Here is a 15,740-nt window from a genome sequence, read left to right as displayed (position 1 = left end):
TCAAGATTATACCTATCAACATCATCAATAGTAGTGAATAGGAATGAACCTTTCTCAAAATTCTGTGGACCCAAACAAGTTGGTTGATCTTTAGATGGCTCCAGGATGTAGTTCCCCTTCCCAATTAGTCGAGCAGATATATAGCAATGTGAATACAATTCACACCAGAATCTCATTTCTTCACTATATGATACCCCCTTGTTCTGATCCACACATGCTTCCTTCTTAGCAACTGCTATATAGCTGACCCACACACACAACTCTTCAGGAACTCCGACACTGATAACAAGCTCAATGTTCCAGCAATTATCTCCCAGGTGAAAGTATTGGCATTGAAGCCAATCATTCAACAAAATCTTGTGTAGGTGAACTTTGCTATCACCAGGATCCCACACTAATGGCACCAACATGATATGTAAGTGTTTCAGTGGTTCCCCTAGTGGAAAATGCTTGTCAATCAGGATTCCAAACCACCTGCTCGAATCTGATGCGTTAAAGTTTGGAGGTGGCCATGGATTGACATCAAAGTGCTTGTGCGGACCATGCCATTTCACTGAACATCTTGCGGGTGTCAATGTGGCCAGCTTGCGGTTGGCATTCATCCTTGATGAGAAGTTGTCCATAGACTGGACATATGCTGGAACTACCTTGGACGCAGCCGTCATGGCCTGGAACATGACCTCAGCTTGGTCATGGATGCCACCCTTGACGTCGAGGCTCAATGTCAAACACTTGATGTGTGTCTCCTTGGGACAAACAAGGGCGTCGATGTCGGTGGTGCATGTGATGTCCTGACAAATGGAGGCCAGAGAAGTGGACGTGCACGAAACCATCGCAGCCACGGTGAGGTTAGGGGTGGAACAATTCATCGAACACTTGGCGGGCATCACCTTGGGATGGTTGTGATTGTTGGTGTAGGTTGCGCCGATGGCATCTTCAACAGCTACCAGCTCCATAGAGGTCGTGTCAGGTGTGGCGCGTGTAACCACCACAACCACAGGGGGATCAGGCTCGACGTCGGTGCTAGTGCATTTCGTCAAACATGTGGTGGGCGTCACCTTGGATTGCATGTCCCCAACCGAAATTTGCAAATCTTCAGCAGTCTTCTGGATTTCAAGCATCCACGATTCTACCGCCGCCTTGAGAGACTGGAAATCAGCTCTCCTTCTCTGATCTGCCTCCTCCCGCCTTCGCTCGAACTCCTCGAGCATCCTCAAAAGCATGTCAAACTTGTCCTCACTTTCCATGGCAGCTTGCTTGGTGAGCTTGGTGGGGATTGGTGAGCTCTGATACCAGATTGTTAGGAACCCTCTTCTCCCAATTAGTAACAACAAGCTTGAATACAACTCTCACAAGTATTTTGGGGGAAAAGAGAGAAGCAAACTAGCTAGCTGATACAAGTGTCTAGAAGTTTCTGGAAAGGAGAGAGAGAAGCTGGAGGTAGAAGAGGATGGGAAGAGATCGCCAAGATTCCAGCCCGGAACCAGGACGCCGCCGCCGCCGTGGCCGAAGCCGCCAATGCCTGATCTGTTTCGATGCCTCGCCATGGTTGTTGCTGCTCTGTATTTGTATCCTCCCTGTCCAAGCTTCCATGGGCCACAATTGAATATTAGTGCAACATCAGCCCAAGAGCCCATCAAGGTTAAGACCCTAACAGCATAGCATATCATTGCTGTCCGTCGACGTGGCGGTGAAGAAAGAGTGCGTGGAGGAGATCGATCGACGGTGAGAGGGTGTCATCGGCGGGCGGTCGGGCGAGCAGGACGACAACGACTGCGGCAGCATCCGCAAGAAAGCTCCTGTATTGATTTGTATTTGTTCATCGATCCGCACAGCACGGTCAACCTGGTACATGATCAGTACATCACGTATGTCTACATGTTCTTGTTACATTGTATTGTTTTGTATTTGTTCATCTTTTGTCGATTGAATACATGCGAGTCACTAAACCAGCGCTTTGCTTCTTCGAGCAGAAGCAAAAAGTCCCTTTAGCAAACCAACTGAAGCTCAGGACGAGGCAGGGGCAAACTTTTTTTTTAAAAAAAATTCTCTCTTAACTTTTTTCTTGAAAATTATAAAATAATATCTCTAATGTCCTATAGCCAATTACACTCTTTTTATAGTGTCTCGGGGCAATGACACAATCTTATGGTGTCCCCCAGCCAATTACACAAAATTTGGATGTTTTATAGCAAATTTCGCCTACTCCATCCGTCTCAAAATATAAGCATTTTTAACATAGTATCAAGTGAAATATTTATAACTTTGACTATTAATAGCAAAAAAATAAAAAAAACAATCATGTAAAATTGATATTACTAGATTTATCCTTGAACAAACTATCACAATATGTAACTCCTTTTATTTAAAACATTTTACTTTTATAGATATCATTGGTCAAGGTAGCATCTCGATGACTGTGTCAGAGTCTAAAAATGCTTATATTTTGGAACGGAGGGAGTAGATGTTACAAGCAGTGTCTCGGGTTCTCCTCTTTGTCCTTGTCCTTCACCAATGCCTGTGCCGCACAAGGGCCCGAAACCCACAGGGCTAGCTGCAGCCTACGCAGGCCAGTTAAACAGCATAATTTGGTCGGCATATTGCTTGTGTAAGCTGTCCTTTGGCCCAATGGACAAATAATTGGGACTTTTAAGCCTTGTCCTACAAAATAGGCAAATTTTGCTACAGAACATCGCAATTGTGTGTATTTAGCTCAGGGACACTGTGAAAGTGAACATTTGGAGGAAGACATTCCATAATCGTGGATATTTACCCATGGACACCGCGTCGTCTCCTCTCCACTTGACGTGCTGACGTGGCAGATGGGAGGCTGTTTTTTGGCCCGGTCGGACACAAATACCCCTCAGCCTTATCTCCTCATATCCACTCGGTTTGGCAAGCAGTACCGGCGAATCTGGCATTGTAGCTGGAGGGCGGCGGGGATCGTCGTTGTCGGCGAGGAGCTGAAGTCGGCGTGGTTCCTATGCCGTGATTCACCGTGCAGACGTGGTGAGGAGGGAGCTCGTTGGCGGCGATGATATCTTCCGCTTCTTCATTCTCACGTGCTTCTTCCTCTTGGGTTCGCCGTGATTCACAGGTTAGTGAGTTGCCTCTTGTGAAATGTCCTTTCTGCAAGGGCGATTTGACGGTAGTGGAGCGGACATGCAAGAAGGAAGAGAACTTCAACCGCAAGTTCTATCGATGCCTTACAGGGCAGTATGTTAGTTGTTCTTTGCAATCCCCAATTTTTCTAGGGTTTGAGTTGAATTCGAGTTTGATTTGATAAGCTGTGTGTTATTGTTGTAATTTCAGACAAGTGCGCAATGCAAGTTTTTCATGTGGCAAGGGGATTATGCTGTTTGGTTGGTGAAGGAAGGTTTCCTTCATGGATGGACAGAATGCAGTGCGCAGAGGACAGAAGGTGATGCCCCAGAATTAGTGAATGCTTCATTGAAAGGAGTACATGATGGAATTGAGATGTTAAGATGTGAGATTAAGGAGGCAATGAGTAGAATTTGTATGTTTGGGATTGTAGTTGTGACTGCTTTTGTTATGTATGTTGGCATGAATGTAATGAAGTAGAACAATGTGATGCAGTAATGAGATGAATTGTGATGAATCAAAATTTGTGCACTTAAATATTTGCAAGGAAATATTTGTGTTTGCCCAAAATTGAGATGAATTGTAATGCTGGAAATATGTGTGTTTGCCCAAAATTGAGATGAATTGCATTGCAGGAAATATTTGTGTTAACATTTCAGAATCATATGGCATGAAGTAGCAATAGAGGAATGGCATAGATAGGACTTGCATTGCATTTCAGAACCATTTCAGCAGTAGGACTTTCATACATAGAGGAAGTCTTGTCTTGCAACAGAGGAATAGATACCTAAAGTCATGGCTTGCAAAATATACATCAGTTATCTGTCTACTTCAGCTGGAGATGCAACACCACTGGATTGCAACATGTACACAAAAGACAAGTCTTGGTACTGAGATATGCCTACTTCAGCTGAAATTTCAACAAAATAACCTACTCTAATAGAATTGGATTACAGCTTCCTTGCAATCCTGGTGACTATAGCCTTCCTTTTGTTCGCTTTCAATGGACTTGCATGTGCTAGGGATGCAACACTCCTGCTCCTTGTAACTGGTCCAGGGCTGCCATCCACCTGCATTGCAACTTGTGCAGGGGCTTGATCACCAGCTGCAGCAGGGGCTTCATCACCAGCAGCAGCAGGGGCTTGATCTATCACAGCAGTAGGGGCTTGATCATTAGCAGCAGCAGTAGGAGGCCTATGAAAGAGATATTGAACAAATCAGAAAATGCTAATGGCAACTGAAAACTTGATGAAAACAGGAAAAATACTTACATAGTGCTGTTACCACCAGTAGGCACATGTTCAGGCTTGGTTTTCTTCTTTCTAATTCTTTTAGGCTTGGGTGGGGCAGGGGGAGGGGCATCTGGATCATACACATGTTTATTGCAAGTCTTGGATAGGTGGCCAAAGCCATTCCACCTCTCGCATTTCCTTCTCTTCTTTCTTGAACCACCTTCTTCAACTCCAATGAACCTCCTTGTTCTAGGTCTTCCAGCTGATCTCTTCAGTATTGGTGGCCATATCTTGAATCCAGCGTCTACTTTCTCCCATAGGCTCTTGTCTGGCATTGGAGGCACAATTGTGGCATAGGCAGCCCTAAACATGGCCACTGAATAGTAGGGGCTGACATAGTCTTCCAGCTCCACTTCTCTTAGGGATCCAATAAAAGAAATGGCATGCCTACATGGGAGGCTTGTTAGCTGCCATTGCTTGCAGCTACACTCTTGTTTGGTCAAGTCCGCTGTGTGTCTCCATGTTGTCAAATCCCTGTTTGCACCACTGACTTCACCTACAAATGGCAGACTCTTGTGGTGATTGTAATTGAGATTTCTATTTTTGTCATGGAGTTGCTTCATTACATTTCCCGCCTTGAAGCTTGAGAGATAGTTTGTGCCTTGTACACATCCTCTCCATGATCATCTGCCTAATCTTGTCTAGTAGCTCAACCACAGGTAGTGACTTCTCTAGCCTAATCCAGCTGCTAAATGTCTCTGCAATGTTGTTTGTCACATAGTCACACTTAGATGAGGTGGAGAAGCTAGACCTTGCCCACAAATGCTGGTGATTCTCTTCAATCCATTGCATTGATCTTGGGGAAGCCTCCTTCATGATATTAAAATACCTGTCAAAAACATCTTTCCTATATGCTCTACTAGCAGGCCATAGGTTTCTTTCAAATACATCTCTATGGAACCTTTTCTGAAAATTCTTGTACAAATGCCTCATGCACTCTCTATGCTCAACTCCATTATTGAGCACCCTTGTCACTGCAGCATCTATACCCTTGCCTGCATCAGTAGACAGTACTAGGCCTTCTGGAGATCCAATTGCCTTATTCAGACAAACCATGAACCATTCCCAGTTTTCCTTTGTTTCAGATCCAAACACAGCATATGCCACAGGGAACATCCAATTGTGGCCATCTATACCAATAGTTGAAGCCAAATGTCCTCTCCACTTGCCTGTCAACACTGTTGAATCAATGCCTAAATATAGCCTGCACCCATACAAAAATCCATCTATACAAGGCTTCAAAGCAACAAACATCCTACTGAACCTATGCTTCTCATTAATCACATCATACTCTATCTCCACTATACTACCAGGAGATCTCTTCTCAATCTCTGCTTTAAAATTGTACACTGCCTCAAAGCTTTGCTCCCAGCCACCAAGTATCACATCTAAAGCCATATGCCTACCATCCCATACTACATAGTATGACAGCTTGATTAAATACTTCTCTAAAGTCTTCTTCAGAAGCAGCAGCCCCTATGGTTGGATCTTCTCCCAGCTTGTTGATAACCCTGTCCTTAACCCAAGAATTGCTGGCCATGCAATTATTCTCCAATTTGCCTGTGCTAGCACAACTATGCTCATATGGCATCTTCTTTATCTACAACAAAAAATGGACAATAAACATCCAAACCATTATTCAGTTTCAAAACAGAAAATACAAAGAAGTACAATAACAAATTAGCTACATACCTGCCAAGTTCTACCATCTGGCAACCTAGAAGCATGGATCCTCCATTTGCACTTCTTTGCCTTGCAATAAGTTCTGTATCTTGTGGCCTCAGAGTAGGGAACTGCAAGTTCAACCTCTTTCAGGACAACATATTGTCTCATACACCTTAGGATCATCATTCTCTTCATCAGCATCATCATCCTCAGGAGTGTAATCTGGATCATTAGCCTCATCATCTGACACCAGCTCATTGTAATTCTCCCTCTCATCACTAACTCCTATATACTCAACCTCATCAAACTCACCCCATGGATCTGGATTTGGCACTAATTGATCAGTAGCTTTGTCCCTGGACTTGCTACTTTTTTTGGTTGGAACCTTTTTTTAGGTAGCATCTCAGGTAGGAACATTCTCAGCCTGACTTGCTTGTGTGGGTAAAACCATACTCAGTGAAACCACCGTGTCAACTTCATCCACACAAGACACAATTTGGGTACAAGGAGGCTCACTCACTGTCACTTGCAATGAAAGCTTCCTACCATCCCAGTATTGGTTAAATGCCTCTAATAACATAGCATCAGAATAAATTTCTACATCCCTACCCACTCTCTTGTCCCAGAAAGTCACAGTAAGCTCCTGCGCACTACCACGGATGATTTCATCATCCAAGTCCTTCATCAAATCTATCAAGCATACGGTGTCTTTATCTACAACCCACTTATGCGAAGTTGAAACATGGTAATCTTGGCTACCGTTATCCATATACTCAACATAAGCAACAACCCTAACCACAACTTTGCATGCAGAGTTCGGATCCATCCTACAATGCGATGGCAAATGAGGAGAAAAATGGGATCCAAAATTAGATCCACCAAACCATGCATCCCAAACCAATCAAAAGGGGAAAAACAAATCAAAGAGTGGCGGAAAAATTCTTACCCTTTCGGTAACCATTTTGGCGTCGGCGGCGCTGAAGCTAGTGCAGATTCCACCACCTCCTGCGACAGTGAAGCCATCTCCGCTCGTCAAACTTGCATCCCACCGGCGAGAATGCCTGGGCACAGCCAGTATCGAGGGTGGCGGAATGAGTGAGTGCTGTTTCGATGGAGCTAGGGTTCTATCGCCGGTACTGCTTGCGAATGGAGCCAAACCGAGTGGATATGAGGAGATAAGGCCGAGGGGTATTTGCGTCCGACCGGGCCAGAAAACAGCCTCCCGTCTGCCACGTCAGCACGTCAAGTTGAGAGGAGACGGCGCGGTGTCCGTGGGCAAATATCCATGATTATGGGATGTCTTCCCCCAAATGTTCACTTTCGCGGTGTCCCTGAGCTAAATACACACAATTGCGATGTCCTGTAGCAAAATTTGCCTATAAAATATCGATCTGGTGATTTTGGACTCAAACCGATACGAGTGATGGTATCACAAATAAATAATTGCAACCAGGGTCTTGATAATGCTGGCTGCTATTGTGCTCATTTTGTAACAAGCAAGTGTGGGCCCCCGGTTTTGTACACCAGAAACCCCATGTATTTTACAATATCACTCCCTAGATCAGTAGGTGGTACACACATGACACAGTCGAATATCACAAGCTGGCATCGTTAGTACTATATTAATAATACAAGGGTAGCCTAAATGGGACCCAAATAGACCAAACATGGTCATGTACATTACAAAATACCAAATGAAGTAGAAGAGACAGCGGAGGCGAAGCAGTGGCGGTCCATCATACTCCACAAGCAACGAATGGTGAACCAAGGTCCCAATTCCACTGTCTTCGACACATTCTCAACAACATAGCACGCATACAGTCGACTCCAACTCCTTTCTTAAAAAATTAAATTAAGTAAGGGTGAGTACAAACGTACTCAGTAAGTCACCACTACAAAATGCATTTAGTGCACACAGGGGTTCAAGGATGGCTTGGTTTATTTGCATAAAGCTAGTTTTCACAATTCATATCACAAACCTATGACTTAGCATTTTTAACTGAAAAACCACGTTAAATTGAAGTTGTCATTTATCGAGGGTTCATCCACCTTCCCAAGTCTCGCTTGGTTCGGTTTACCCTCACATTCCATTTTATACCACTACCAAAATAACCTCCCTGCACATCGGCAAGGTTACGCATGCCTTTACATCTCGTAGTCTAAGCAATATTAAAATCTATGAGTCTAGTCAAGAGTAGTACAAGTTCCGACGCTCATTAACCGCGAGCATGGCTATTCGAATAGATCGGTTTACTCATACTGCAGTGGATGTACGCTTTTTAATCCTGCAATCCGTGACTTGTCCAACACATGAGCCTAGTCCCAACACATGAGACTTGTCACGGCCCGGTTTTTCAGTCATTCTCGCATTGCGGCACCCACTCCAAGGACTATGAGCCCCCATTACACCCAAGCACACCAACCCTACCTCGAGTCGGAAGTGAGGGGAGTCCTGGCGCTCTCGGGATTAGGAGTTATTTAACATATATACACTTATAGGGTGTATTTTAGGTTTTAGTCGGCATTATCCAAACATCAACACTGCAACAACAACAACAACAACAATAACATACTCGTACAGAACCTACCATGATTGGGGTGCCGCCCCATGAGAATTTCCTAGTTCATCGGGTCTATACCCACTTGAGAAATGCAATCGTACTCGGTTCGTTTCTTGTATAGCTTCCTGACTCGGTCCTTAACTGACCAGGGTCGGCGACTAACAGTTTCCAGAACCACCCATATTCTATTCTTGCCACCCTAGTCGAAATTATTTTGTTTTATTAAGTTTTGGTTTTCACAAAAGGTTTTTGAGTGATCACACATCCATACCCATATAACATAAGTATGGAGTGTACGATCGTCTAAAATAGCAATGCTAAGCAATGCCAATAATTGACTGTGTATAAATAAATAGACTCATGCAACAATGGATGAATGCATAAACATAATGATAACAAGATCAAGGAGGGGTTTCATTCAAGTGTAGGTACACAGTTTTATAAATAGCATGCAATTTTATTTGAAGACAACACATTTATAAATATAGGTTCGATATGCTCGAGGAAGGGAGCGTAGTGACTTGCCTTGTTTTCAGAAACCTATGTCTTCGAGGAATCCGTTTCAGTTAGATACCCGGAATGCCCACGTTCAAAGAATAACCAATATCCAAAACGTCCGACAAACGACCACAGAAGAACCACACACAATCCTAAATATAAAATAAAAGTAATATTCAGTACAAACTAATGGTGCCAGTAAATAGATCTTGATTTTAGAGAGATTATGGAAGTTGAATGGAGTCATTCGGAGGTATGGTTCGTAAGATATGGATTTCCAAAGTTTGGAAGGATTTGTAAACCGTGGAGGTAGCACTCCTCGGGTGGGGAGATGATTCAGACTTCCAGAGAGGGTTTTGGGTTGTAGAGGGACACAAGATGGATTTTAGTGAGCAAGGAGGCTGATGATGGTCTCAGCCCGAAGGTTAGATGAAGGACATTATACAGACTTCTATAGAGGAATTAATCTCTGGAATAAGTACATCTGAGGTCCCTTAATTTTACATCGAATCTGATTATCGTCCTTAACCCCAAAACCAGATACAACCGGTCCTCAAACTGTCAAAACCGGTGCAAACGAGGTCCCTTAGCAGTTTTGAAGGCGGTTTTGGCTGACGTGGCGCCTACGTGACTGGTTTGACCAGGTCTCCGTCCCACGTGGCGATGACGTGGCAATTATATCTCGAAAAAATAATAAAAACCATGGGCCCACATGTCAGCCACACAAAAAAAATTTAAAAACGGTGGGGCCCACACGTCAGCTAAAAAGATATGGTGGGGCCCACGTGGGCCCCACATGTCATCTCCCTCTCCCCACTCGGCTCTCCCTCTTCTTCCTCATCACGCCGCAGCATGCTGACGACGACGACGGCAGCCGAAGCATCGGCGGAGTGGCGGCTGCGGCAGGCCGCGGCGAAGGGGCCCACGAGGAGCGGAGGGGCGGGCGGAGCGGCGGAGGCAGCAGGGCGCGGGCGGCGGAGGTGGCCGGAGGAGGAGGGAGAGGAGGAGGTCGCCGCCGAGTTTCGCTGCCTAGAGGACGGCAACGAGGTCGGCCTCTTCGCCGTGTTCGACGGCCACTCCGACACCGACATCGCCACCTTCATCCGGCCCCACAAGTCATCTCCCTCTCCCCACATGTCCTCTTGTGCGGCCGCCGTCCTCCGCCTCCGCCGGCCTTCGCCCCAGGCCATGCTGCCAACTACGACGACGCCGCCTCCTCTCGCCCTCCCATGGCGTCACCCTCCCCTTGTCGAACTCGAACTCCGCGCCGCCACGGCCGGCTGTCCCTTCTATCTCCATGGAGATGGAGGAGGCGGCGAGGTTGAGGAGGTCGCCGCGGGGCCAGGCGAACCACGGCGCGGAGGAGGCGGCCACGCGGCCGACGCTCGATCCAGCGAGGCTGTGGCCGTGGCGGCGGTATGGCCGATGAAGGCGGAGGCGCCGGTGGGGGATGGTGGCGCTGGTGGCGAGCCGGCCCCGGAAGGATGGCGCGACGACGACGGCCGATGCGGCGGCGGCGCCGGCGAGCGTGAGGAGGCCGCGGGGTCGGCGTCCAAGAGGCGGCGCTTCACGTGGCGTGGCGGCGTCCCAGCGCCGATGAAGACGGTGACGGCAACAACTTCGAGGGACGGCGGCGGCGGCCTCGGTGGCGCTCCCGCTAGGCGGAAGCAGAGGCGACCGTGAGAAGGGGAGGTCGGCGTGGCGGTGCGGGTACCCAGCGGCTTGGCCACGCTCTGCCGGGCGCCGGCCGTGAGCGAGGCAGAAGCAGCTGCAGCCGATTCGGCTGTGCGCGGAGGCGGCGCCCGTGCAGCGGGGAGGCATTTTTGCTTGGTGCTGCAGGTGGCTTCTAGGAGAAGGAAGGGGAGGTAGAGGAGATGACATGTGGGGCCCACCCACCATATTTATTTATTTTAGCTGCTATGTGGGCCCCACTATTTTTAAATTATTATTTTTAGCTGACATGTGGGCCCACGATTTTTATTATTTTATTATTTTTTCAATGTCACGTGGGACGGATACCTAATCAAACCAGCCAGTAGGCGCCACGTCAGCTAAAACCACCTTTAAAACCACCGAGGGATCTTATTTGCATCGGTTTTAACAGTTTGGGGACCGATTGTATCTGGTTTTGGGGTTCAAAGGACGAAAATCGGATTCGGTGTAAAATTAAGTGACTTGAGATGAACTTATTCCTTAATCTCTCGGGCTCGGCCAAGGATGTATAGGCTGGGTGATGTAGACTTTTAGAGGGAGAGAGAGCACAGACGGGTCCCACTTCCTTTTATTTTGCTTCCTCTTTTCTTCTCTCTTTCTCGGTCTCATCTCTTCCTGCTCTCTCTGTCACGCGTGCGTTGGCCAGGGTGACGGGCGGTCGGCGTGCGACGGCCGGGCGCGGCGGCGCGACAGCGCGTCCGTGCGCACGGGGGAGAGGCGGCTCGGCTCGATGCGGCGGCCAGGCAGCGCAGAGAGGAGGAGCCGGGCGCAGAGGGGAGCCGGGGCACGGCGACGGGCAGAGGAGGTGGCCGGTGGCGATGGACGTGGAGGCTGGCGGCGGAGGAAGGGGAGAGGAGCTCGGCGGCGGTAGGAGAGAGGAGGCTGGAGATCCGACGCGGTGGGGAGCTCGATGCGGGCGGCATGCGCGAGGCGGCCGGCGCGCGACGCGCGGCTTGGCGCGGCGGCGTGAGGAAGAGGAGGCCTACGGTGTGGAGGAGGATGCCGGCATGCTGCGATGGAGAGGAGGACGACGGCGGGGATGGAGAGGAGACTGGCGGCGGTGAAGAAAGGCTGCCGCGGTGCGGGCGGCGCGCGACGGCTTGGCGCGGCGGCCGGGAGGCAACACAGAGGGGAGGAACAGAGGTGACGGTGGATGGGAAAGCAGAGGAGGGACTACAAGGCGGCGGCCGCGGAGGTGACCGCACGTCAGCGCTCGGCCCGACGCCATGGCGGCTTGGGTCGGGCGGAGACGGCGGTGGCAGTGGAAGTGGAGGAAGGGCAGAGGCACGGGGAGGAGGAGCCGGGCGGCGAGGTTGGGGGTGTCGATGGCGGGCCGCACACATGGCGCTGCCACTCGGCGGCGTCCTGGAGCGAGGCCAAGACGACAGCGGGGAGGGCATGGCGCAACGCGGCGGCGCGGGCGACGGCCGAACACATCGCGCGCGCAAGAGGACGGAGGCGGTGCGGCGCAGCGGCTAGGCCGTGCACTGCCAGGAGGCAATAGAGGAGGAGCGATGCGCGGGCGCCGCGCAAGGAGGATGCGACGATGCGCACGACGGCGGCATCGCGCGGAGGCAAAGACAAGAGCAAAAGAAGAACAGAGAGGAGGGAGGAAAACACGGAAAGGAAGGAGGAAGGAGGAGATGCTCACGTCGCGGCAGCCGGGTAGCGGCACACCGTGCGTGGTCGATGGGCGTCGATGCTCGGCTCGCGGTTCATCCTCGGCTCGAACACAGCCACAGAGGTTCGTTTTTCAGTTTTAGCTCAAGTTTTAGTTCGACTACGTCCACGGTTTGAGTTGGATTGCAAGTTTTTGGAGGATGCTATGGGTCGGACGTCGACACGAAACTGCCTCACGACTGTGCGCATGCATGCAGCCTGCTGCGTGATGAGGCATGTGTTGCTGACTACCCTTTGTTTACTGTATGCGGTGCTTGTCTGCCTGAGCTGTTACTTTACTTTTTCTCTTCCCTTCAATCATATTGCATGTATCTACTTTTCCATTAAATTTTAAATAATATTTTCATCTTAAAAGACATATACAATGTACGATTCAATTATACCATTACATTCATTGTAATTAAATGTTTATAACAAGAACCCACGAGGTTATATATATGTGAGTATGAAAATCAACCATTGTTTCACCATTTATAAAAACATATTTGAACTCACCTCATGAAGTGTTTCAAATTCAGAGAAATGTAACATACCGAAAAAAAATACTAAATGCAACAATCACAACCACTACATGAAACACTAAATACCATCGAGTGAAACATAAAAAGGATCATATTAAACATATGCTATATTTGCAAAATATACTTAGTTATGTTTAAATATTTTTAAATCACACATGATGCATAGTTGTAACTGCTGAGACAATCAAAAGGATACGTTGTTGACGGTCGTTATCGATCAGTTTCGACCGTCAATATTGCCAAAATAGAGGAGAACTAGTGATGCTTGCAATGCATAATTACGTTAGAATAATAATATTCCACTAGTATTAGGTATACTAACCTTTTGCATAGAATGACAATAAAGTGAAGGAGAATCGACATCAACACAGACGATAAATCAATCGGACGATATCGACAATCAGACTTATGTATGAATGGGCTAAGAACTCAGAATTGACACGATGAATTGGGCCAAAATTCACAAGTCTGCAGAGTGGAGCAATAGAGGAGGCCACCAGCCGAAATTGGGCTGGATTGGGCCAGCCCCAGGTTCAGCCGAACCAATCCTGGCGCCGTCGGATCTAGGTTTTGGTGTGGACGTCCAGGATTGCATCCCAATGACGGTTGGAGGGCACTTCGGACAATTCCCCTTCCACAACCGTCATAACTACCTCTATATAATGAGCTCACTCTCTTCACTTCAACACACACCTCAAGCAATAGCTTAGTTTAGTAGTATCTAGCTGGTGGAATAGGAATAGAGTAGAAATCAGGAGTCCGAAAGTCTTCGGAAGAGTTCGGGTATGGCTCTAGCAGCTTTTCTCTTCTCTTTTGTAAGCCTTGTACTTTTATTAGAATACTCTTCTAAATACATTTATGGTATTGAAATACTTTCCGAGTATATGAGTACCTACTTTACATTATGTTCTTGTTATACTGAATATACGGCTAGCTTATCTGGGAGATGCTTTGGTGCGGGTATAATGTTTGCTTATGCAATTACTCTATGTCATGACGATGATATTAGAGAAGTATCTGGTAGTTTAGATGTGGTGTCTAGATTACGGGATATTATTATTTGGGGTTATATATTGCGGATGAGAGGTGGGCCGCTGATGGTGATAGATCGGTACGGGTATTCCTCCGCGCCTATATATAATCCTAAGTTAATTTCCTGGGGAGGGTATTCCTCCGTATTTAGCCCCGGTTGTATGGTCATGACGGGCTGTCGTAAGGAACTCGGCAGTCAGGGGTGGCTTCTCGAAGTACCAGGAGGGCATCGGAAAGAGGGTATTAGCTAGTATATCAGTTTACTAAGATGTATGTATACTATGTATATTAGAAGTATAGGAATAGATTATCTTCCTCTTTCCTTTCCACTTAGCTTAGATAATATATTATGAGAATGAGTAGTTAATGCTTGTGTGTCACTCTACCCTTGGATTATCTTAACCCCTGCTTAGAATATGATTATTACAAGCAACATATAAATTATTAGTTAAGTCCTCTCTACATGATCTTCCCACGGGATAAAATAAATACGATACATTTCGAATACTCTCGGGTGAAATGCTACAATGGTATATCCGTGCGCTTGCGGATGAACTCTGTAACCATAATATACCAGAATTATTTCTACGCCATTGCTGGGAATTATATTTCTAGTAATGTCGTTAAGAAATACCAAATAAGCATTTCTGGCGTCGTTGCCGGGGAAAATTCATAATAGAGATTACTTGAACTAATATTTTATATTTGCCTCTGTATAATCATTTTCCTTTGCAGGCTAACCTTGGTTGTTTTCACCTTTGTTGTGAGAACAGGGTAGTGCATGACTGGTTTCAACCTGCCGGAAAATTTCAAGGAAAATCCAGAAGCTTTCTTCCGGAGCGTCAGACCGCGAGTCGCTGCTCCGCAGAAAACTCTACCGACAGAGAAACCAGCCGTACCAGCGCCACCAATTTTCAAGACTATGGCTAGCAAGACTCTCCGCGAGTTCGCTGCTCCCTCTGCTGACAATGTGGCCATTGGGCCACAGATCAACATGGGAGACATGGATTTCAATTTGAAGTCCAGACTCATCACGATGGCGCAGGCTAGCCCATTCTGTGGCAAGCCTAATGAGGATGCCAATGCTCATCTGCAACAGTTCCTGGAGATCTGTAGCATGTACACCATCAAGGGCGTCAGTCTCGACGCCGTCAGGCTGGACTGTTTCCATTCTCCCTTCTCGGGAGAGCGAAGCAGTGGTTTTATGCCAACCGTGCTGCTGTCAACACCTGGGATAAGTGTTCTATGGCATTCCTCTCGAAGTTCTTCCCGATGGGCAAAACCAATGCCCTTCATGGACGAATTTCAATTTTCCAGCAGACGAGGGATGAGTCTATTCCAGAAGCATGGGAACGACTGCAGGAGTACGTTGCCGCCTGTCCTTATCATGGGATGGACGACTGGCTGATTCTGCAGAATTTTTATAATGGACTCACCCCGACGTCCCGCGACCCCGACGTCCCGCGATCACCTGGATGCGGCAGCTGGAGGAGCATTCTTCTTTAAAACGGTTCAAGGAGTCGTTGATCTAACAGAGAAGATGGTCTCCAATATGGGATGGAGCGAGGAACGACTCCAGACCCGACAGCGAGGTATACACACCGTCAAGGAGACGGAGTTACTTGCTGCCAAGCTGGACCTACTTATGAAGCGATTGGACGACCACGAGAAACGAC

General features: G+C 47.5%; 1 non-coding gene and 1 pseudogene across 1 annotated transcript; both read right to left on the bottom strand.

Annotated features, from left to right (window-relative positions):
• Positions 1–346: 346 nt before the first annotated feature.
• Positions 347–7,082, bottom strand: LOC136356970 (uncharacterized; annotated as a pseudogene).
• Positions 7,083–15,351: 8,269 nt separating this feature from the next.
• On the bottom strand, positions 15,352–15,458 carry LOC112939480 (small nucleolar RNA R71). Its single transcript, XR_003243193.1, has one exon. It is a non-coding gene; the product is annotated as a small nucleolar RNA R71 (small nucleolar RNA).
• Positions 15,459–15,740: the final 282 nt, after the last annotated feature.

The sequence above is a fragment of the Oryza sativa genome, chromosome 6, assembly GCF_034140825.1.
Source record: "Oryza sativa Japonica Group chromosome 6, ASM3414082v1".
In the NCBI taxonomy this organism is placed as follows: Eukaryota; Viridiplantae; Streptophyta; class Magnoliopsida; order Poales; family Poaceae; genus Oryza; species Oryza sativa.
This window is presented reverse-complemented; position numbering and strand designations above follow the sequence as displayed.